We start from the raw sequence: 26,265 nt of genomic DNA, 5'->3' as shown, positions 1-26,265 counted from the left end.
GAACCAGTGTTCTCTTTACTGTCTTACTTCTACATCAACTCACATGCGCCTCTCAGGCCAGAGCAATCAATCGATCACACGTCAAACACACAAGTCCATTTAATCTACACAGAGTATCTCACTCAAATCCACCACAGTCAGTGTCAAACTTCGCTCGGAGAAGGAACCAGGAGATACAGGAGAATGTGGTAGTCGAATATTTAATTAAATGCGCACACAGAGATACCAACAGATAAATGACATTCAGATTAATGACATTTAATGACATATGACAGCAGACAGAGAACTGAGAACACTATTTAAAGACAGACACTGATGGGACACGGCTGGAACCAAATTAACTAAAACAGGATAAAACTGGAACTAATGGAACTGAAGACAGGAACAAGAAACATGACCAAATAAGGAAACTAAGACTGGGGTAAAACAAGGTAACTCAAGTCCACAACACTGACAGTATTTTTTTTTAAATGCCTTAGTTGCCATGCTTCACAGTAATGCATAATTTTTTTTTTCTTTCAGAGCTTCAAAATCATTAGATTCTTCCTCATCAGAATCACATTAGTCCTTTATCATCTGCAATGTGAACGTAGTACATTTTATCATTCCTGTGCTTGCAATGAGATACAGCTCAAACTTCTATATTCAGGTTCACCAGTTCTCTGAGATGTTTCCTTGAAGTTCAGTTGGAAGTTTTAGCTGATCCATTGTGAACTTCTGACACTATGACCATAAGTCATATCATAAGATCCAGCACCTGAAAATAGAGATATCCATTCAGAATGCTAAACTGAACATTTTAATGTTTAATGGTACTGTTGTTGTGATTCTTGTAACTATTTAGAGTTGATGGAGAAATAAAAGGAGCTGCTGCTGTGATCAAAAAAGAACAGAGGGCCCTATCATACAACCGGCGCAATGCGATGCAAGGCGCAGCACAAGTGTGTTTGCTAGTTTCAGTGCGGTGCTATTTGCATTTTCCCGTCCAGTGCCACGTCCTTTAATTAGCAAATGCATTTGTGCCCATTTGTGCGCCCATGGGCGTGCTGGTCTTAAAAAGAGGTGTGTTCAGGCACATTGCTATCTTATTGCTATTTTATGGAGCTGAAAATAGACTGCACCATGGAACAACTCAAACCTGGTCTAAAGTCTGGCGCAATGTTTTTTCTTTGTTATTTAAAGAGCGTGCTAGTATAGGCGGGTCCACAACGCACGTACTCGCTGCTTATTAAACACAGGAACACACAGCAGCACACAAACATGCCAAATATTAAAAATTAAAAGGATTGCAATGCATAAGAATTTTTCGTAGGCTAATTAAATATAAATATGCCTACATGTCATAATGGATAGTCATCGCATGTATCAGAATTAGGCTATCTATTTGCTCGCACACGAGCAGCTCCGTTTCATCTTGGAGACACGTTCTGTCTTTGCGCTTGCAAAATTTCGCCATGTAAATAGCAAATCGGTCATTGCACGTGCGCAACTGGCTCTTAAAGGAAATGGAAGATGAGACTCTAACTTATTGCACGTTACGCCCAAAAAACACCCATTACTCTCATTAAAAGAATAGGGACAACCCGTTTTTCCATCGTTAACGTAGCAAAAGTTGATTTGGACACGCCCTCAGTGCACCTGCGCCGTGAGCATTATACTTTGCGTTTAGACCTTTAAAATAGGACCCAGAGACTTTGTTTTAACTTTGATTCCTTTCTTTTTCTTTTTCTTTTGTTTCTTGGAAGATTTCAGTTCAATCTCAGCATCAATGAGTTCAGTGGGCCTGCTTACACTGTCTATAACGAAACAAATAAGACATGTTTCACATGGGCTTATTACAGTGCAAAATGTGGGTTATGTGAAAAGAGCTGGTTTGGTAATGTTATGACTTAATCTTATATTCACATGCTTTAGACAGTCAAAGAAGCACCTTGCATTGTAGGAACAGTCGTTTCACCATTAGAAGGGGAAATGTCAAACGATGAAGTAAAATACATAAATTTGAATAAAAAAAAAAATACAGTTTAGAGCTAGAGCTGTTATTTAAACATGGTGTATGCTACTTTGACACATTGACATACATTGACACAGCAAATATGGAAATAAGAAAAATAACCTAGGATTTAGGAATCTGCAGTTCAAACAGTAGAAAATAACTACTGGTTTAGGAAAAACATCATGATATAAAATACTTTAAATTGCTTCATTAGTTACCTGTGTTTATGTCTTTATTGATAGTTGCATCAACAGAGTCATAAATATGAGCAGTTCCTGTAATAAAGTAATGCATTAAATCATTTTCGATTAAAAAATAAAATAATTTTTGTCATGCATATCATGAATTCTTTAAATCCAACAGAATATATTGTTGTCACTGAAAATATAAATAATTAAGGGCTAAATATTTAAGCATTTATTTAAGGTTAATGGGTAAAATCTAACCAATCAGCAGTGTGTTGTAACCCACGTCACTCTGTTTCTGCTCTGATGTCTGACTACTGTTCTGCTGTTGACTGACACGAGGGGGAGACTTAGACCTTACACCTAAGAAAACATAAAATTATTATGTACATATTTTGAGGAAATATATGGGATCAATTATAAAAATAATAAATAAATAAATAAATAAAAACTGACTTCTGATCTCTTAATGCATACATAAATGGCTAATTTGGAACACTGATGCAGCAACACCCAGAAATTTGTTTAAAATGTCCCAGTCTGAAAACTACCCCCAAAACCTTTTGAAACAAACCAATTTACCAGCTTTACCAGGTCGGGAGACCAGCTAAGACCAGAAAGACAGCTTCGATTGACATAGGGTGGCTAACAGACCGTAGTGTTTGCAGATGTGCCACTGAATTTTAATATGGCAGATGATGAACCTTTTTTGTTTCTGTAGCACCACAGAAGGACCAAGAAGACAATGATCACATATGTGACGGTCAGTCCTGCAGTGACTCCAGTTATGACGAGACTGAACACTTCAGATCTTGATGTTCTGGAGGAAGCTGAGATAAATACAGTTTAAATTCAGATTAGTGCTGTAAATTATACAGGAACATTGCAATAGTTTTTATATTTCTTAGTCTCACCTCTGACTGAGATCCAGCTCTTGGGTGACTCTCCTCTCTCTGAGTGTTTGCAGTAGTAGAAACCCTCATGTGACTTTGAGACAGTAGAGATGATCATCTCTGTAATTTGATTCTGGATGAGTGATCCATCTTTATAGAAATCAGCTCTGAGGTTTGATATAATTGAATGTTGAATGTTGATATAAACAGCGTAGAGTCAGAGTATCTCCTTCAGTCACAGGATGAACAGGACTCTCCAGAATCACACCAGCTACAGAAACAGAGGAAACATGCAATGTTGGCAAATAGTAAAATTATATGAAAAATATAGTAACAAAAAATAGTTTACACTATATGTTATATGACAAAACTATTCTTTGTGCTGCCTGCCCACTGAGTGTTTTTTGCTAACTGATGCTTCCTGCACGTGTTTAATCAACCTGTTGTATGCTTTGATTGTAAACTGCCAGTAAAATTAATAAATACACACAGACTCACAGTGTACTGTAATATTAACAGGATGATATTTCATTCCAGATTGAGACTGACACCAATACACTCCAGTGTCTGATGTGATGGTGGAGTTGATTGTACATGTAGATCCTGTTTGTGATGCCCACACTGATGATGAACAATCTTCCCACTGTCCACTCTCTGTGTATCTTCTCACTCTCCATCTATCAGAGTTACTCTGGTCCTCACAGCTCAGAGAAAGAGAGACAGATGTGAAGTGTTGAGTTCTGCTGGGACTGATGATCAGAGAGACTCGAGGAGAACAACCTGAGAAAATAATTACAGATCTTTAGTAATGTTTTAAAATAATTTAAGTGTGGACTCTCCCTTTTTAAATGGGTTAAATGTCTTTGTTGGGCCTATTAAATTGGTTTCCTTCAGGTTCACTGATAAAAATTATTTAATTTATAATATCAGTAACATTTGTGTTCCATACATAGTCACGCTTCAGTTTTTAATGACTATTTCTTCTGTTGCGAATTGGAGAGGAATTTTTAATTCTGAAACAGTGTGATTTCATAGTACATCAAAGATCTCAAAACACCAAGGAAACTCTGATTTCTCTTTATATGACTCTAGATGCACCATTCATTGTATCATACAACACACTCTCATACATTCTTGTTTCAGTTCTGTCTCATTCAAACTGATCCTGTTCAAACTCACCAGTGACCCATACTGGCTGTGTGTTGCTGTAGTACTTATACTTGTACTTATAGGCTGGTTTTCCTCTCTCTGCTCTGCACACATAAACTCCTGTGTGTTTTAGAGCAGCAGAACTGACAGTGTAGTTTCCTCCAGCTCCTCTGCTGCTGTCTGAGAGCAGCTGATAATTATATTCATTGTCTACAAAACATGAGAATTCATGAAGATTTCACCTTAAGGAGCTTTTGCTGTATGATTTTACACAAATTAATTATTTTAGTTTGGGTAATTCAGTATATTCAGTTTAACTGAAACAGGGCCAGAGCAAAACTCATGGAAATTATGTGCACCAAGACATGCACATAAAACCAATGAATAAAACCAGTTAATTGTGTTGTTACCACATGAAGCACATTATATCTTACCTGATGAAGCAGTTACAGAGAACCAGCTGAATGTCCAGTCTGTAGAGGAGCCATAAACCTCACAGATCAGAGTCACTGAATCTCCTTCAGTCAACCACTTCTGTGGAGAAACACTTAAAACTGCCTGGAGTCTGTCTGAAATTAATAAATCACTAATTGATAACATGTGAACATTAATAAATTGTGTGTTTTATAAGAGGGGATGATCAAACTCACCTGATACTGTCAGTGTAACTTCATCACTGATGTTTGATGTTCGTGATCCTCCTCTCTCTGCTCCATAACAGGAGTATTTACCTGCGTCAGACTCAGTAACAGGGCTAAATGTGTGTTCCTGTAGTTCACTGAAAACACTGTTTGAATCATCTTTATACCAGCTGTACTGCCAGCTAGTAACTCCTTCACCATCAATGTCACATCTGAGAGTGACTGTCTCTCCTCTGAATACATGTTGAGCAGGTTTAATGCTCACTTTGAGTTTTGGTCTTTCTGTAAAATTATAACAATTCACAAAGGAAATAATGTGATATAACAAATATGTAAATAAAACAATACATGCTGGTTTTAATCTTCGAACAGTTACTCGATTGCAAATCACAGATGCTAAATCAGTGTCACAGTGTCCGGTTTGTGTGTCCCTGGGTGTCCATTAGAGGTCGCACTTCCCTATATCGTCACCCCACTTCAGTACTGCAAATTACACTAGCCTTTATCTGGACTAATCACTGTTCATTGCACACAGCTGTTCCCACTGACATTGTTTGCACCTGTATATATATACCCGGTTTGTTTCTGTTATTGTCATGGAGTCCTTGTTTAATGTCATCCTGTATTTCGTGTTTCCTTGCCATTGTTAATGTTTCTTGTTTTTTGGACGGATTACCTGGTTTTTGACCTTTGCCTGGCTGATGTATGATTCTGGATAACCCAATAAACACTGCTACTGGATCTCCCAATTTTTGTTATCAGTTTTGTGACAGAAGGACTCCATCATGCACAGATCCAGCGGTGTGGGATTTCGAATCCGTTCCCCAGCCACCATGGAGGAGCGGAGGGGAAGACTCTTGAACTTGACCACCCTTCGCCAAAGGGGGAGTGAGGTGGGTGGTCTGGCTCAAGTGTTTTGGACCATGGCAGTAGGGCTAGGGTATAAGGATGAAGCACTAAAGGACTTGTTTAACAACTGCCTTGATGACCTTTTTGCCTCAATAGGAGCTGAAGGGACTTGAAATCCTGGACTTTTGGGGTTTTACTAGATACCTACACCTCCGTGGTCTATGGGATACACCGGCCACACCAGTCTCTTCAGACACGATGGCCGACTCTACACCTGTGTCTCCAGACAAGATGGCCCAGCGCCACTGCCCAAGATGGCCACCAGCCCCACGCCACTGCACAAGATGGCCGCCAGCCCCGTGCCACTAGACAAGATGGCCGCCAATCCAGAGCCACTGCACAAGATGGCAGTCACAGTTGACTTTCCAGAGTCGAGTCAGGTCCCCGTTGACTTTACAGAGTTGAGTCAGGTCCCCGTGGACTTTCCAGATTCGAGACAGGTCCCCGTCGTTGACTTTTCAGGGTCGAGTCAGGTCCCCGTTGATTTCCCAGAGTCAGGTCAAGTCACCATTAACCGTCCAGAGTCAGGTCAAGTCACCATTAACACCCATAAGTCAAGTAAAACCTCAGTTAAACCTCATGAGTCAAGTCAAGTCACCGTTGATCTCTGTGAACAGGGTCAAGTCACGGTTGGTCTTTATGAGCCCAGTCAAATCACTACCATTTCCAGAACTTCATCACATCTCAGTAGATCTTCCAGAGCTTCGTCATACCACAACAGATCATCCAGAGCCTGGTCACGCGTCTGCTGAACTTCCAGAGCCTCGTCAGATCCTGTCTGTTGCACCCAGCAATGTCCTCTGCCTGTTGTATTGCTGTCAAGGAGACTGTTATGGCTGTGGAACCTCCAGAAGTGGCAGCAACCATTGCAGAACCTTCGGAGGCCATCTACCCTCTCATCGCAGCCATGGAGGCCACCATTAACCTGTTCATGGTCTCTATTTCAGTCCTACCTAACCAGACTTGCTCTCCTTTGCCATCGACTCTGCTGTGGTGGTCATCTGCTCTGCCTGGGTGGGCTTCTGTCTCATCTGCTCGGCTGTGGTGGTCCTCTGCTCTGCCCTGGTGGGCTTCTGTCTCATCTGCTCGGCTGTGGTGGTCCTCTGCTCCGCCCTGGTGGGCTTCTGTCTCATCTGCTCGGCTGTGGTGGTCCTCTGCTCCGCCCTGGTGGGCTTCTGTCTCGTCTGCTCGGCTGTGGTGGTCCTCTGCTCCGCCCTGGTGGGCTTCTGTCTCGTCTGCTCGGCTGTGGTGGTCCTCTGCTCCGCCCTGGTGGGCTTCTGTCTCATCTGCTTGGCTGTGGTGGTCCTCTGCTCCGCCCTGATGGGCTTCTGTCTCGTCTGCTCGGCGGTGGTGGTCCTCTGCTCCGCCCTGGTGGGCTTCTGTCTCGTACTACCTGCTAAGCCATCACTTCCTGTATCCGTTCCACTCCATGGACCTGGCCCTCTGTCCCTCCCCCTAATCCTCCACCATTCCACCTCCCTCCTGGTCTCTTTATTCTGTTTTTGTTGTTTCAGAGGAGCATCTGGAAGCTGCTCCTAAGAGGGGGGGTAGTGTCACAATGTCCGGTTTGTGTGTCCCTGTGTGTCCAATAGAGGTCTTACTTCCCCATATCGTCACCCCACTTCAGTACTGCAATTCACACTAGCCTTTATCTGGACTAATCACTGTTCATTGCACACAGCTGTTCCCACTCACATTCTTTGCACCTGTCTATATACAGTTTGATTCTGTCATTGTCATGGAGTCCTTGTTTAATGTCATCCTGTATTTCATGTTTCCTTGCCATTGTTCATGTTTCTTGTTTTTTTTAACTGATTACCTGGTTTTTGACCTTTGCCTGGCCGATGTATGATTCTGGATAACCCAATAAACACTGCTACTGGATCTCCCTGTTTGTGTGTGCATTTCGTGAGAATCAGGTTAGACTGAAGTGTTGTTCTCTGTAGCTGTTATAGTCATTGATTCGGTGTCTTATGAATCAGTTTCATTGTGTTCTTAAGAGCAGTTCATTTTTATGAGAAAAAATACATGCCGTATATTATTACTTTTACTGCTTCACTGTGACGTGTGTAATGTCCTCCTCTTCGTGCTCTGCACCTGTACTCTCCTCCATCAGAGACTTTCACTGAATCGATTATTTTAGTTGAAGCTTCAGTAGATTCAGTGTTTGAGTTTTTACTCCAGAGAAACTCCCATCCATCCCATGAATGATCCACCTCACATCTCAGAGTAACTGAGTCTCCAGTGAACAATGAACTCTGTGGCAGCACAATCAGAGTTGGTGTGGTAAAATCTGTAAATATAAAATCATTGGTAGCATGAGTTGTGAAAGTGTTTCAGCAGAAGATTTCATCCTCAAAGATAAATCATTAGTGCTTTTTAGATTCAGAGAGAATGGTGTCAAACAACATTTTCATGCTAAAGTGCTGCATATATATATATATATAACATAAACATTATGATATTTAATAGATTTTGACAAAGCAGATAACTTTTTAAGGGAATTAAAAGTTAACCATCTTAAGACAAGCAATGGACTATAAAAACATTCTTACTAAATGTAAAATACTGAATATATAAGTCAACAGGCAACGTGCAAAACAAAACTCCAGAACTGATTCAGCAAATACCATTACAAAGCTCAAAACTGAATGACTGAACAACAGACTGACCTACAGTTAACACAACAGAACATTTCTCTTTCACAAACATCACTGCACACTTGCTCTCTAAAGTTCATTGTTTACTCATACAGTTTATTCTGGATTTGAATCTCTAAGAGCAGAAAATAAAAAGTTAAGGAACGCTAATTCACTTGATAATTTATATAATATATAAACAATTATCATCCTTTTAAAACATATTCAGATAAAATAATACTCACAGAGCATAAGAGGAAGTTGACTGAGCTCCATACTGACTCAATGATGACAGACGGTTAAAGACACAGGCTGTGTTAAAGTCTCAAGACTTCCTGAAACCTGCAGTCAGATCTTTAGGAACATAATGACAGATTAAATACATACCTCAGGTGTTATAGAAAATTGTTTGGTAATGTTGAGAATATTGTAACGTTTTCATAAAATGTCCCAATGACTAACATGCAAGTTTCTACAAAAATGTTGCCATGAATCACATTTTATCAAATTAATAAATTCAGAATTAGCATTATGAGAATAAATTATATTCTGGCACTTTTAAAGAACAAGGAAAATGAAACGAAGGGCTCAAAAGAGCCTATAATGGCTCATTAATCTATATTCATTGATTAATGGAAGCAGCAGAAACTTGTGAAAGGGAATCAGGAAATGTGATGAAATTTTGAGAATCATACAATTTAACAATCCTGTTTTGGGTTACTCTTAATAAATTTGTCTCCATAACAGTTCAAATAATAATTATTTTTGTTCTTTTGAGGAATAAACAATCCTTATTTTACTCTGCTCAGAAATCTGTTTGCAAAATGTTTTAAGTGTTTTATTGTCATTTTCACAGATCTCACACTTAAAAAGTAGACAAGTAGTGTACATTCATTGCAACAAAATTACAGTAGTGATAATACTAAGTTCCTTCAAGTTATTTTTACCTATAATTGAAATGTAATGGCAACAATGAGCTGATGAAATGTCTATCTGAAAAAAAAATAAAAAAAATTCAGTAGACAAAAACTCCATGAAACATTTCTGAAAAGTTGCATAATCTACAACCTTTATACAATCTGTCATTGTAAATTCTGTAAGTCTATCTCTCAGACTCCTTTTCATCTACTGTATGTTGATTTCAATATGGTGTCAAACTGTATTAAAGAGATATTTCATTTAAAAATTTAAATCATGTCATCATTTACTCACCCTCAAGTTGTTCTAATCTGTATGAATATCTTATTTTGTGTTCAGCAGAAGAAAGAAATGCATACACATTTGGAACAACTTGATGGTGAGTAAACTACAGATTTGGACTATACACCGGTTGCTATTTGTTCACACTTAAATTGAAAAAATAAAAAAAATCACAGGACAATGACCCTTTTTTCAGAAAAAAAAAAAGATTTTTTTTTTACATATATATATATATAGGCTACATGAATCAATATATAACCGAGAGACTGCAGGTGAAAGAGGAAATACAGTAGAAGCTTTGGAGAGTGATTTGCAGGGAGGCTGGAATCTTATGCTTTCAAAGTTAACTTGCTATTGCTACCATCTCCAAAATCACTTATCCTGCCTTTAAAATTGCAGCATGTAATGTTTGCCTCTCTAGTAACATTTCTGTTCTGTTCTATTTCTGAAAAATAAAATAGCAAGTTACTTACAGAGCTATTTTACGTGGGTAACTTGTGCTTTGGCACTGCTCCTCTACACAGATTAACCTCTACTGATTGGTCACATTAAAACTCTTCTTTATCTATTTTGTACAGTGTGTGTTCACAAGTATGTAAGTCGGGCTCTGCCTATTGGTAAGAACCAGCATATGACATCTTCCCTTTTTTTCTCTTGTTCCATACTCATAGTAGAACTTTTGTTTCCTCTGTCTGTCTTTCAGGCTTTTCTGAACATTCTTGTGCTGTTATGACTTTAGCAAGTTATTCATTGTTGATAGTCTGGCTTTCAATTTACAACTCATAAGAAACTGTGCAGGAGATAACTTCACTTTTCCTAGTGGTGTATTCCTGTACTCAAGAAGGGGACTGTAAGGATCTCTTTGATTTTCTTGCAACATCATTAGCAGGTTTTTGGTGGTCTGTGTGGGTCTTTCACTGGTCTTTGGCCTTAGCTGGCGTTAGCGGAGCCCCAATGCACCATAGGGCCCTGTTTGAAATTGTTTAATTTGTATGTTAGTTCTGTTTATTTATTTGTGTTATTAACACAATGTTTAAGTTTTTTTTTCCAAGTTTGTAGGTGTCCATTTACAGAAACCGAATAATCAAATGTAAAATAGCACTTCATAGTCTTCAATGTAAAATCAAATATACAGTCAAACAAAAAATTATTCAGACACCTTCAACATTTCTTACATTATCACTGTTTATTTGCTATAGTTTAGAAATTGGTAATAAAATATGACAAGGACAGTTAAACTGTGTCAGAACAAATTCATCTTGATAATGTCAGATAACTTTGATAGAAAGATATGTAATGGATTACATTCAACCAAAACTTCAGAGAAATGATAATGAAAAAAAAAAAAAAATAATAATAATAATAACAAATATATATATATATATATATATATATATATATATACCCACCGTTAGTCTACAGTATGTTGGGTATAATATGTCACAGTTCACTTTATTTTGCTTATACTCACTAACATAGATTAACTATAGTTTCCTGCACCCACTAGTAAAACAATATAAACTAGGGCAGGGTGATATATCGCAGGGTGATATACCTGCTTTCAGATGGAGTGGCATTTAATAGACAGAGCCGTAGTTCACTGACAATCTTAACAATATTGTGTTCATTACTGAAAGCGATTCATCTGCGATAATGAATGTGATATTGCACAGCTTGTCAACCAGATTTAACGAATAGATGCGCATGATCATATAATTCGATATATCGCCCAGCCCTAATATGAACAATTATAACTGGTATCTGAATAATTCTTGGTTTGACTGTGGATACATTTTTGTTAAAACTACAAAGTAATTCAATCAAGAGCAGTGAGTGATTTTCTGTCTTTCATGTACTTTGATTAACATTAAAGACTCCGACAGCAGAGCTAGTAAATTAGGCACCGTCATTTTAAGAGACAGTGCATCCAATATAATTATACGTATCCAAATTTCTATTTCTTTCTACTGTTTACTTTCACTTAAGACATAACCGACAGTTTTTTCGAACACACTTTCCAATATGGGTATTTTAAACATATTTTGTATGTATTTGTCGGTACAAAAGCAAGAAGAGGCAGATGTGGTGTTTCTGCGTGCTCCCTGAACACAAGAAAACCACGGATGCTGAATCGGGCTCTTTCACATCCTGTTCTGTTTGTTTAAACTGCTATTTGTATTTGTGCGTTCAGGTGCAGGAGGACGCGAACTTCCTGAAGGAGAGCTTGGTTTGGCGCACCGAACACAGCGCAAGTAGCTTACTCAGTCGAGCTTTCCCGCATCTTGTGTTTGAATGCTTTAAACTCTTTTGAATGTTTAAATTGGCAAGGTTTAAAAACACATTAAATTTATAACTTTCGTGACAATGTGCAGCAGTGGCCTGTCAATTGTCCTAGGCATCTTTTTAGGCTAGCCTCAGCCTGTCGGTTGAGATCACTTGGGGGCCCCTTCAGACGTGGGGCCCTATAATCGTCACCACCTTTCACCCCACTAGTGATGGCCCTGCACTGAGGATATATCAGACTTGAAGTTGAGTGTTTGAACTCCCTGTTGTCTCTGACGTTGCTGATTTGACCACTTGCAAACTGTGATCTGTTATCTGAAACACCTTTGTCTAGAATCTTGAAAATTTAGATTTCAGTGTAAGTAAAGTTTATTTATAGAGTGCTTTTCACAGATGTTGTGCAAGTGCTTTAAAAGGTACAACCACATTATTATTAAAAAAATCCAAAGTAAACTTAAGCCCAATCAACTAAAAACTTGTTTAAATAACAGTGTCTTGAGTTGCCTTTTAAAGGACTCAACAGAATCAGCCACATGGAGGAACAAAGGCAAGGCGTTCCACAGTCTAGGGGCTACAGCCTCAAAGGACAGATCTTCCCGGGTTTTATAACGAGTCTTTGAGACAATTAAAAGACTTTGGAGTGCTGATTGAAGGGAACGACCTGGGGAGTATGTGCATAGCAAGTCCGTGATTTATTGTGGGGCCTAACCATTTAAAGCTCTAAAAGTTGAAACTAATATTTTAAAATCAATGCAAAATTTTATTGGTAGCCACTAGCCAGTGTAGGGAGGACAAAATAAGGTTGGTGTGAGCCCGTCTGCCAGATCCTGTTAAAAGCCTTGCAGCAGCATTCAGTGCTGTTAATACACGTTGGCTGGTTGTCTGTGTTAACTTTGCAGTTTCAGGAAATTTCAAGAAGTAGTCCACACATAGCAGGAAGTCTGAGTTTTTTTGGTATTGTTCCTTTTGAAAGATTTACACACAGCACACTTGGACACTACATCTTCAATTCTGTTTTTCTCCAGGCCATGCTCTTGCAATCACTTTGCACTTAACAACTCCCAAAAGAGATTCATGAATCCACTCCAGCAATACTGTTTGCATACATTTCAGCACCACAAGTCTCCTGAGTCCTTCTTAGACAGCAAGTTCTTCTCTTAAATGTCCAGTACTTTCTTATCGCAGATGGCACATTTTCAGTTTGTTTAGGCCAACCTGTCTTGACTACTGTCACCACTAATGGAAAGTGTTCTATCCATAGCTTTGTTTACGTCTTTGGGGTCAATGCAGATTCTAAGTTAGTTCGGCTTCTCCACAGTCACCATACTATTGTTCCAGTCAGTGGGTTCTGCCTGTTTCTCGATAAGACTTTATGTCTTTTTTATTTTGTCTTTTCTGGGTGAATGTGTCACAGGAGGCACAGTTGAATGAACCTTGATGTAGTGCAGTCCTGGTATGCATCCCAAACCACTGAACACATTATACAACTCCTTCATGATGTCTTTGTTTTCTTCACAGTACTTTGTAGATTCTTTTGACCAGTCGTAAGTCTGTGTAGGCTGCTCTTCCTTGATTCTTTCTCTATTAGTTGGAACATTTTTTTTTCTTCATTGTCTTTAAAATGGCAGAAGAGCTTTACTTTGCCTTTTGGATCCATCTCATGACAAGAGCACGCAACTAACACACAGTTCATTTGAACATTGTCACTGATTTTCCTGCTATTGCTTTGAAATCTTCATATGATATTACATTGCACTCCGCTCCGGTATCCAGTTTAAAAGAAAGTGCTCTTTTATTTACTTTCAGTGTTTCTGTCCACTTGTCTTTTTCCTCTACTTTGGTTTTCTTCCCAGCTTTTCTTCAAGGTTGCCAATAAACATTTCTGTGTGATCCTCTTTTTCAACCTCATGGGTTTTTCTCACTGTGAACTTTGTTTTGTCTTTCTGTTTTTGTGTTTTGCACATTCTACCAAAGTGATATATTTCTGCGACACACGTTGCATACTTGCCATTTACCAGACATTTCCTTGATTCCTGCCTGTAACCGCATCTGGTACAATTACTTTCTTTCTTTGACCATGCATTTTGATCATCACTATTCTTGGATGAATTTTAGTTAGCTTCATCTTGCTAATATTGTTTACAATCACTTCTGTTTCCTCGTCAAGAGCTTCAATCATTGTTCATACCTTATACTATGCAGTCTTGGATCAGTGAGTCTGTCAGCTATGTGAATTCTCATTCTTTAACCTTATTAACGGTCATTCACTTCGATCTTTTGAAGAACATGTCTTAGATATGTTACATTTCTTCATGCTTCACAGTAATGCATAAACTTTTCTTTCAGAGCTTCAAAATCATTAGATTCTTCCTCATCGAAATCCATTCCTCATCAGAATCAAATTAGTGCTTTATCCTAAGCAGTGTGACGAAACTTAATTCATTAGATTTTTCCTGTGTTTGCAAAGAGATACAGCTCAAACTTCTATGTTCAGGTTCGCCAATTCTCTAATGTTTCCTTGAAGTTCATTTGAAGGTTTTAGCTGATCCATTGTGAACTTCTGACATCTTGTGGTATTTCTTAGTTCGCTGTTTAGGCTTACTGCTACACCTACTGGTAAGAACCAGCATATATCACACCAGCCACTGAAATGCTTAATCCCTTCAGATCTCTGAGTTATCACCTGTCATTGATGCTCAAAATGCTCAAAACACTTTTTTTCAGCACATGGCCAATATAATCATCACATAAACACATTATTACAGATGCAAGGTTTGTTTCCGGATGCTCAAAGTAGCATTGTCATTTTAATAAACTTTTGTAAAGCACAGCCAATCTAATCACAATAACAGCACCTAAACTGCAACACACATACAGATTCACTCCTACATACGTTCCTTCAACCCTAAAATGCAACACAATGTAATACAGAATTCAAAATGCAGGGGAAAAAAGCTATGTGAAAACAATAAGAAAATTTATTTATATTAACAGTACATTTGACCCTATTTTTATGGACTGTTTTTGGAGAGCAATAACAATACACACTGTGCAGTATTAAATTATAATTTTCTTTCTTTCTTTCTCCCAATGTATAATCAGCTCATTTCTTTACAAAGATTAGTCTCTGAAGCACATGAAGGCAGCATCACTAACATCAATTACTGATGAATCTATTGTCATCAGTTGCTCAGTGTCACAAAGATGATCAAGAATCGATGATCCTGGTCATTCTCCAGCCCTTCTCAACCTAAACCCATCAGTGTCCTGAGATTGAAAGCTTCTCCTCTGGGTGTTTTTATTTAATCTGAGCATACGTCACATCACCAGATCCAGCACCTGAAAATAGAGAAATTAATTCAAAATGCTAAAATGCATAGTCTCTGTGTGTGTGTGTGTGTGTGTGTGTGTGTGTGTGTGTGTGTGTGTGTGTGTGTGTGTGTGTGTGTGTGTGTGTGTGTGTATGTGTATATATACACACAGTTCAATGTCAGCATAGGTGAGTTCAGCCGGTTGACTTACAACCCCCCCGCCCCCCCAATCCCCCCCCGCGGTGCCATGTGAGATACTTTTTTTTATGGAAGGGCACTTTTTATTTCACGTCTTTTGGACTGAAGCAATGCAACACCCACTGACTGCAACAATAGAACTTGAAAGAAGGGTGAGTAAAACGCAGCCTAATTTTCATGTTTGGGTGAACTAACCCTTTAATAGTTCAGTTGCCAATATATAATATATGGGTGTCCAAAGCTAGAGCTGTTATTCAAACATGATGTATGCTACTTTCATCCAATCAGTGACACTGACACAGCAAATATGGAAATTAGAAAAATAACCTAGGATTTAGGAATCTGCAGTTCAAACAGTAGAAAATAACTACTGGTTTAGGAAAAACATCATGATATAAAATACTTTAAATTACTTGATTAGTTAACTGAGTTTTTGTCTTTATTGATAGTTGCATCAACAGAGTCATAAATATGAGCAGTTCTTGTAATAAATTAATACATTAATTTTCAATAACATTTTTTTTTATTATTTTTGTTATGCATATCATGTCAAACAGAAGATATTGTTGACACTGAAAATATAAAGGGGCTAAATATTTGCGTATTTATTTATGGTTAACAAGTAAATTCTGACCAGACAGCAGTGTGTTGTTTCTCGCGTCACTCTGGTTCTGCTCTGATGTCTGACTGCTGTTCTGCTGTTGACTGACACGAGAGGGAGATCTTACACCTAGACAAACATAAATTGATTATGTAAATATTCTGAGGAAATATATGGGTTCAGTAAAAAAAAAAAATCAGATTAAAACACACGCACACACAAACTGACTTCTGATCTCCTTTATGCATACATAAATAGGTAATCTGGAACACTTTACATATGTAACAGCACTCAGAAATACCACAAACCTTTTGAAACTAGCCAATATTCCAGCTTTACCAGGCTGGCAGACCAGCTAAAACCCGAAAACCATCTTAGATTTACATAGGATTACTAACAGACCATAGTGTTTGCAAATGTGTCATTGAATTTTGATATAGCAGAAGATGAACCTTTGTTGTTTCTGTAGCACCACAGAAGTACCAAGAAGACAATGATCAAAAATGTGACGGTCAGTCCTGCAGTCACTCCAGTTATCATAGGATTGAGATCATCAGATCTTGATGCTGCTGAAGATGAGATACATATATTTTTACAATTATTTGAGTGCTGTAAATTATACAATAACTGATTTTAATAGTGTTTTTTGATCAGCAGTCTCACCTCTGACTGAGATCCAGCTCTTGGATGACTCCCCTCTCTCTGAGTGTTTGCAGTAGTAGAAACCCTCATGTGACTTTGAGACAATAGAGATGATCATCTCTGTAGTTTGATTCTGGATGAGTGATCCATCTTTATAGAAATCAGCTGTGAGGTTTGGTGGAGTTGAATGTTGATATAAACAGCGTAGAGTCAGAGTATCTCCTTCAGTCACAGGATGAACAGGACTCTCCAGAATCACACCAGCTACAGAAACAGAGGGAACATGAGCTGAGTGTAAACAGTAAGATTTCAGTATAGGAACAATACAGTAACACACACACTAACACGTTTGTTTTACTATACTTGTGAGGACTTTCATAGACTTCTATTGTTTTTATACTGACCTAACAATAGTTTCTATCCCCTCACCCTAAACCTACTCCTCACACACACACACACAATTAGACAATTTTTTTTGTCTATATGCTTCCTACACTTATTAAATCAACCTGCTTTATGTATTGGTTGTAAACTGCCGTTGAAATAAAGAAATACATAAAAAGACTCACAGTGTACAGTGATATTAACAGGATGGTAGTTCTCTCCAGATTGAGACTGACACCAGTACACTCCAGTGTCTGATGTGATGGTGGATCTGATTGTACATGTAGATCCTGTTTGTGATGCCCACACTGATGATGAACAATCTTCCCACTGTCCACTCTCTGTGTATCTTCTTACTCTCCATCTATCAGAGTTACTCTGGTCCTCACAGCTCAGAGAGAGAGAGACAAATGTGAAGTGTTGAGTTCTGCTGGGACTGATGATCAGAGAGACTGGAGGAGAAACACCTGAGAAGACAATTACAGCTAAAATTTGGAAATGTTTGAGAATTTACTAAATTCTCTTTATTAAAAATTATCCAAATATTTAAGTTCTGTTTGAACTCACCAGTGACCCATACTGGCTGTGTGTTGCTGTAGGTTGGATAATAACCTGGTTCTCCTCTGTCTGCTCTGCACACATAAACTCCTGTGTGTTTTAGAGCAGCAGAACTGAAAGTGTAGTTTCCTCCAGCTCCTCTGCTGCTGTCTGAGAGCAGCTGATAATGATTGCTGTAGTCTGTAGAAAGTGAAAATGTGCAGATGTTCACAAAAAAAGAAAGAAAAAAAATGTATTCTATGTGCATCTTATAAGTGGCTTTCACTGTAAACTGATGTATTCAGATTGATTTGATACTTTTAATCTCAATAAGATGTTTAATAAAAACACTTTATTTAGTTATCACATGAAGCACATTATATCTTACCTGATGAAACAGTTACAGAGAACCAGCTGAATGTCCAGCCTGTAGACGAGCCATAAACCTCACAGATCAGAGTCACTGGATCTCCTTCAGTCAACCACTTCTGTGGAGAAACACTTAAAACTGCCTGGAGTCTGTCTGAAAAAAAAAGAATACAATGTCCAGGCTTTATTCTGTTCTCTGAACTTTTTACTTTCAGCAAACTCCTTTTAACAACTCTTCAGCAGTAGCAACGCACACACACACATACTTCCCACATTATCCCCCACTATACACGTCATTACGTTATGTCATACTTGCAGACATAACTAATCATCATTCTATTACAAATAACATGTTAAATGAGTGTGTATGTAAAGAGATGATCAAACGTCTCAGGTTACGAATGTAACCATGCAGGCAGGGAGCTAGAGGACGCAGTGTCTCGTTCCCTCTCAGGGAACCATGGTTACATTCGTAACCTGAGACGTTCCCTGTCAAGGGAACTTCGAACTGCGTCCTCTGAGAGGACACTATGGGGAACAGTATACCCACGCCGCCATGCTGAGGGGAGTGCAGACTAGAATCATGGCAAACACTAAGTACCAACTCCGACTCACCGGGAGTCACCCCTGGGACGGTTCGACGGCTGTCTATGACATTATCCCTTACGGCCAAAGGCCTAAGCTACATACCCAACTTACCTGTAGGGCCCTGGCCCGGGGTAGAGCTGAAGGCTTGGAATCACAAAAGATTCCTTTAAAGGATACGGCTAAGAGACTGGCACTTTCCTCTACCAAGGCTTTGCCTGTCACACAGGGGCTACTGCTAGCTTTCGCAAAAACTTGCCGAAAGAGCTGTCCCAACAGTACTCTAGTAGCGGCGCCCTGTTCTAGATAGATACCTGGGTGGAGTGGTGCCCAAGATGAACGGGGCTTAACCGACTCAAGAAAGGGCACGAAGCAGCCGCGCGAAGTCCTTACCATATAGGATTTTAGAAAGAACGCAGAGTCCTAGCGTGCGAACTTACCACAGTGTGGATTTCAGAAAGTGTGCAAAGACTTCACGTGCACACTTACCATAACATGTATTTACAAATACTGTTCTAAGGAGGGGCTCTCGTGGAACTCTGATAGAGCAGCTCGTAGATGGAATGGCCCGGGAGCAGAGCAATTGGAGGACGGAACGTACAGATGAAGCCTCGGCCACGTCTGTACCATGGCGTCCAGCCCCCAAAGGAGCTGGATGAGTCAGAGGAAGCCAGAAGGGATAGTGTAATGCTCTCTCGAGCCGCAAAACCGATCCACTCAAGTCTGGCCAGCCTCTCTAACTCTGCCTCAACACCTTGGTGCGAAGGCGCCATTCCCCGAGCCTCAGCCCCTGCCTCAGCAGGATGTCTGCTCTCGCAGTGCGTCTCAAACAATATGTAGTACTGGAGCGCTCTGAAAGAACTGAGAATCAGTCTCCCAAGAGAGGAGGACTCCGAGCTCCGAGCAGCATGCTCATAGGTGACCCTTTCAGAAAAGGGGAGCGCTGCTAAACTACCGCGAGAATTGCCCACACAGCCCCCCATGTTGAGGGGGCTTGAGGTGTACAATAAGTACACACCGGTTGGATGAAGCCCAAGGAACACCGGGGCTAATCATCTCAAGAAAGGGAACGAAGCGGAGCGCGTAACCCTTACCGTACAGGATTTCAGAAAGTGCGCAGAATCTTGCCTGCACACTTACCACTTTACGTGGATTTCAGAAAGTGTGCAGAGTCTTGCGTGCACACTTACCACTTACGTGGATTTCAGACAGTGCGCAAAGCGTTAACGTGCACACTGACCACCATGTGGTTTTGAGAAAGTACACAGGCTTAGCGTGTGTACTGAAAGGTTACCTGACAACCACAGTATGTGGGAGCTCACATTCAGAGAGACCTGTGAAGCCTGCTACCTGATAACCACAATATGTGGGAGTTCACCTACAGAGAGGCCTAGAGAGGCCTACTACCTGTTACCAGATAACCACCTCAAGTGGAAACTGAAAGTAATATGGAACTCGACTCCAGGGAGGCCTGGTGAGGCCTACTACCTGACAACCACAAACCGTGGGAGCTCGCTTTTTAGTGGAAACGCACAGTATGTGGGAGCTAAATCTCCAGGGAGGCCTGGTGAGGCCTACTACCTGGCAACCACAATATGTGGGAGCTCGCCTTCAGAGAGACCTGGTGAAGCCTACTATCTGAAAACCACAATATGCTATTTAGTGGAAACGCACAGTATGTGGGAGCTAAATCTCCAAGGAGGCCTGGTGAGGCCTACTACCTGGCAACCACAGTATGTGGGAGCTCGCCTTCAGAGAGACCTGGTGAAGCCTACTATCTGAAAACCACAATATGCTATTTAGTGGAAACACACAGTATGTGGGAGCTAAATCTCCAGGGAGGCCTCACTTGGCAACCAATTCTGATGATCAGCCAGGCTCCTCGGGAGGGGGTGTGGGATGGACAACCGCAGAGCACTTGCTTCCCACGCGCGGGTCTCACTCCGCGGTGGGTGTCGCGCCCCGGGGGGGTGGAACCCAGGCGGCGCGGCCGCCTACCGAGAGCCTGTGATCTTGGCAGAGCACTGTAAAGGAAACTCACAGAGTTTGTTAGTAGACATATAACCACCAGCAACATAACATCCATAAGCAGGTAAAGCAAGGGTTACGTACTCACCCACCCTCCTGTACTGGAGTCCCGCTTGCGGGGCGCCCCCTTCTGGTCCGGACCGTCAGTAAGGCAGTAAGTTTAACTATGAACATAGAACCAACCAAAACATCATAGGTCCAGGAAAGGAGACTGTTATGTGACAGACTTTCCACCTAACCTCGATCAGGTGGAGAGCTGGTGGCTACAGGGGAATTAGGCAGGGGAGGATAAAAACAGAAGTTAAAACAGAGGTTAAAATCATCCGGAGCTACTATGTATCCTGGAGGGGCTTAGATGGCAAAGAGGGAGATTTAAGACAGGACGTTTCCCCCACAGAGAGATAGCTAGCCAGCATCTCTTCTACAGGGGGCATCCTCTCATAGCCGTTTTCGTGCATGCCCTCAATATTAGCATAACTCGTATGCTGAAACCGATGGATGCGAGAGGAAAACGGCCTTTTCCATTCCTTTTCGACTTCTGCATGCAAGTCAGGCAAGAATGGAAGGCTCACCTGGGCTGGAGGGCTATGGTCAGACAAATAACGCTCATCAAGGCAACCTCGTGACGTTACCTTTCTGGCATGCTTCCATAGCAAGTCTAATTTTGCCGTGGCGCGATCCATAACCTCTAACAGCTCCTCATACGCAGGGCAGGAGGATTGAGGTGGCTCAGCCTCAGCTTCTTCGCCACTCTCAGACATCTCCTGCTCTTTCTGGGTAGAACCCAGCAGAGCACTAACTTCAGTGTCTCCTCCGTGCCTCGGCAACGGCGGGTCCTGAGCCGCGGGATCCAGATGGCTGTCCCTCTTTCCTCGAAAAGAGAGACAAACGAGAGCGGAGCTTTTTCACAGAAAAATGCTCGCAGTGCACGCAGATTGCCCCCTCAAGGACATCGCGCACGTGCTCTTTGCCCAAACAAGAGACGCAAAGAGTGTGTTTGTCATCGGGTGTCAGATAACGCTGACACGGATGCACACACTGTCTAAACGCCTTGCTAGTGGAAGCCATGATGATAATAATAATAGATCGCTCTTACCGTTTTGGTCGTTTCTCAGATGCACACTTCAAACAAAACAGTCAATGAAGACAAAGAAGATAAGTGACGGGTCCTACACGCGCGTATTTATATTCGCGCTGGTAGTGACATCAGAGGCTGTCGCCGGCCAACACGTTGGCGTTTTTCAAAGTATGCTTCAGACACGGGTCACGACGAGGTGTTCCCCATAGTGTCCCCTCAGAGGACACAGTTCGAAGTTCCCTTGACAGGGAACTCACCTGATACTGTCAGTGTAACTGTATCACTGATGTTTGATGTTCGTGATCCTCCTCTCTCTGCTCCATAACAGTATTTACCTGCGTATTTACCAGACTCAGTAACAGGACTGAATGTGTGTTCCTGTAGTTCACTGAAAACACTGTTTGAATCATCTTTATACCAGCTGTACTGCCAGCTAGTGACTCCTTCACCATCAATGTCACATCTGAGAGTGACTATCTCTCCTCTGAATACATGATGATCAGGTTTAATACTCACTTTGGGGTTTGTTTTTTCTGTACAACAACAACAATTCACATTGAAAAGTATGTGATCATATAACAAAAATTAAATATGATGGTTAATATAATAATAAAATATGCTGAACAGTTACTTGATTGTAAAAAATGCTAAGTCAGGTTAGACTGAAGTGTTGTTCTTAAACTTATTCTGTGTCTTTTGAATCATTTTCATTGTGTTTTTAAGAGCGCTTCATTTTATGAAAAAAAATACTTGCCGTATATTGTCACTGTTACTGGTTCACTGTAATGTGTATAAAATCCTCCTCTTCGTGCTCTGCACCTGTACTCTCCTCCATCAGAGACTTTCACTGAATCGATTGCTTTAGTTGAAGTTTCAGTAGATTCAGTGTTTGAGTTTTTACTCCAGAGAAACTCCAATCCGTCCCATGACTGATCCACCTCACATCTCAGAGTAACTGAGTCTCCAGTGAAAAATGAACTCTGTGGCAGCACAATGAGAGTTGGTTTGGTAATATCTGTCAACATAAAATGACAGTTAGCATGAGTTGTGAAAGTGTTTCAGAAGAAGATCTCATCCTTTCACAGGTAAATCATTAGTGCATTTAGATTTTCACAGACAATGTGCTCTCAGAAAAAAAAGGTTCAAAAGCTGTCCCTGGGGCAGTACCTCTTCTAAAGGTACACATCTTGGTACCATATTTGTACCTTAAAAATTACAGATAATGTGTTCATATTAGTACCTAAAAGTATACCTTTTGAAAGATACTGTTCCAGTGAACGCTTTTGTACAGTGACAGTGATGCCAATTTTCATTCGGCACAATGCAAAGAGTTAAAAGACAACCAAGATGTCACTTTAAGACCATCCTAAGATTCAATCCCATAAACTTTGAGTTAATAGCACAGATGACCCACTTTGTCACACCATCAACATCTATACCAGCAGTCCAAGAGACACAACATTCAACAAAGTGTTGTGCAGATACAGCAGCAATGGAAAACAATATTTATTAAATATTAAAAATTCAATTAAAATTAGCATAATTTCTGACCAGAAGGTGGCGTGGTCACTAATCATATAATTAATGAGGCCTACAAAGTTTATTTTTCCAGGAAAAAAAGCATTACAGTGATACTTAATGTAATTCGGTAATGATTGCAAAGAAAATAAAAATAAATAAATAAAGAAATTATACAAACATATCATATTAAAAATATTTTATAATATTCAGTGTTTGCAACTTAAGTAATTAAAATCATTTTCAGACCAATGGGTTTAGAGTCAAGCAAAAGTAAAAAGGGTCTTGGTGTTTGACCCCTACAAATCTGAACACTCATTTTTGTCAAAATGTTAATAGATCATTGAAAAACACAACCACAATTTTGTAGTAACTCTGTACCTCAAAACACTTTTTTGGATGATATGAATCAAATTCTCTCACCTTCAGTGTGTCCAGAGTGGATGTTTGAAATCAGCACTAAAAACACAAAGAGAAAAACTCATTACACGTTGAACATGGAGCTGATCAGCTGTGCATTATACATCAGACATATTATGAAGTTATATCTTCCTCCCTTGCTTGTCAAACTCCATAGTTTCATGCTTAAGTGTTACATATTCTAGTTTGTTTTGTTGAGGACTGTATATGTATGTGTCCAGTGTAGCAGAAATTACTCGAATCAGACAAATTAAAGAGTCGATCAGGGCTGTGGCTGAAACACGAGCTGAATTCCTCAGTAAGGCAACAGGAAGTCATAAAACATTCTGTGCCACAAGTCCCAAGCAAGATAACCAACCAACCAAAGCTTTCACAGAACAGCTTTCAACATTAACACCACTAGAACAATTATTTACAATTTCAATTCGCAGGAGAGAAATTTGGTGTCAAATTTGTTGTTCGTAATGGAAATGCAACGCTGGACATCACATGTAAACCCATGAGAGTTAAAAACTTCCATTGACCTCCCCCCACCTAACAGAACCAGACTGAAATTCCTAAGGGGGCTTTGAACCTCTGGTCTCCACAGAAGTCTTTGTCAAGAGAATGGCAAATAAACTGTCTTTTGTACATATATATGGACCAGAATGAACTCAAAAAGACTTATAAATGAATCAGTCCATCGCTTCACTCAATATTCATTTATGTGTAACCCACAGATTTGACTATCATGTTATAATCACTTATTGTGTATGTCTTTTAATAACTATTGGATAGCTTAAGGATACATAGTCATCTCTAGTATCTATGTAATCGAATCTGCTTGCTTGAATTAGTCCAGACAATCAAAAATTTGTCAAATGTATCATTTTTGTGTCATAGGAATCATGTCCAAAATTAGACCCTGCAAGAGCGGGAAAATTCGGACCACATGCTTGGTAAGATAAACATATGATTTATGATACCCCAGAGCCAAGACTATATCTGATTGGTCAAGACAACTTTTGAGGTGTGGCCAACAGGCCAGTTTAAATACCCAGGACACCATAAAATCTTGCTTTTAGTCTCTAGCTATGCTTTTGCTACTAGTCATGCCAGCTTTTAGCTTTGCTTCTTAGCTTTAGCTTTTAGCCATGCTGTTTGTGATCACTGTTCTTTGAGCGCGGTTCCAGCGTGCTTCAGCCTGCACGCCTGCTGCTACTTAGCCACGATGAGAAGAAACACAACCTAGTCTCGTCAAACTTTTACTTCTTTTCTTTTCCGTTTAAGAGTTTCGTGTTCTGAGTTAAGTTTTGTAACGTCGAGTTCAACTTCAGCCAGCTACACACAACTCTCTGCATCTTCAGCCAACGCCCAACAACCACGGCCTTCTCAAGACCTCACTTCAGCGACTACTGAACTTCCAGCCAATCAGCGACAACTTTACACAGGCAATGTACCTTCAGACATTTGTGCTGGTGTATCTAATATAATTTTAACCTCATTGAGGAACTCAATGCGAGGGTTAATTACGTGATTGATGGTTGTTCATGTCTATGCAATTTAACTAATGCTGTAAACTTGGGATTCCACATTTCCATTCTCTTAAATTCATCTTTCCCTAACTTTCGATCTTCCTGCAACTTGTGTGAATGTGTGCGTGCGTGCGTTTATGTGTTAGATTAGTTTATATGTCTTAGATTTATCTAATAAAGCCTTATATTGAAAAGAGAAGTATCTTGTGTTTTGTGCTTACAAGTTAATGTCTTAAACTGCTGATCTTGTTACTGTGCTAATTGATAGTGTTTTCACTATACTTTGGATATTAATATCCAGCGCAGATTTGATGTTAAACGGCTCATTCAGTGAATCGCACGGCGTCTCAGTGATGAGCCGTGAAACAGTGATTCTGTTCAAATTCCCTTTAAAATCTTAAATGATTCCCTTTGAGCTAAATTGACCTGTTTCCTTTACACCAGATAACCATTATCACATCTGATTGATATTTTATGTATTTTGACAAAGCAGAGAGAACTGGTTAACAAATCTCTGAAGACAAGCAGATGACTAAAAATTCATGTAAGTATACTATTGAACATCTAATGAAAAACAAATCTACAGAACTATTAAAAAAATACTATTACAAAACACAAAAACAATAATTTACTCGTACAGTATATCATGGACTGGATTTGAAACTCTGAAAGCAGCAAGAAAGGGGAAAAATAAGGAACACTGAATCACTTGATCATATAAGACCAATTATCCCTGAAATACATACATTAAAAATAATACTCACAGAACACAAGAGGAAGTTGACTGAGCTTCATACTGACCGAATGACGAGGTGTTAAAGCCTCAAGACTTCCTGAAGCCTGCAGTCATATCTTCAGAAATATCTTGACAGATTAAAGACACGCAAATGTACCTCATGTGTTACACAAGATATTTTGACAATCTTATAACATGTTTTCAGAAACTGTCACTCTGACAAACATGCAAGTTTTCTACAGAAATATTGCCATAAATCATGCTCCTCTCACACTGATTAATGCCACTGAACTGAAATAACAAAACAAAACCACAACTATGAGCTCATCTCTGTCTATATCTAATCTATTAGGCTTATGTGTTTAAAAATATCTTTACATGCAAACACAGTTTAATATTCAAACACCAAGACAAAGGATGGGAATCTTGAAATTTAATAAGTCTGATTT

At 39.8% G+C, this 26,265-nt stretch overlaps 1 pseudogene; it reads right to left on the bottom strand.

The window, feature by feature from the left end:
• Nucleotides 1-592: 592 nt before the first annotated feature.
• On the bottom strand, nt 593-25,875 carry LOC132149740 (hemicentin-1-like; annotated as a pseudogene).
• Nucleotides 25,876-26,265: the final 390 nt, after the last annotated feature.

This window comes from Carassius carassius, chromosome 9, assembly GCF_963082965.1.
Source record: "Carassius carassius chromosome 9, fCarCar2.1, whole genome shotgun sequence".
In the NCBI taxonomy this organism is placed as follows: Eukaryota; Metazoa; Chordata; class Actinopteri; order Cypriniformes; family Cyprinidae; genus Carassius; species Carassius carassius.
Note: the sequence above shows the minus strand (reverse complement) of the source record. Positions and strands in the feature narration are given on the sequence as shown.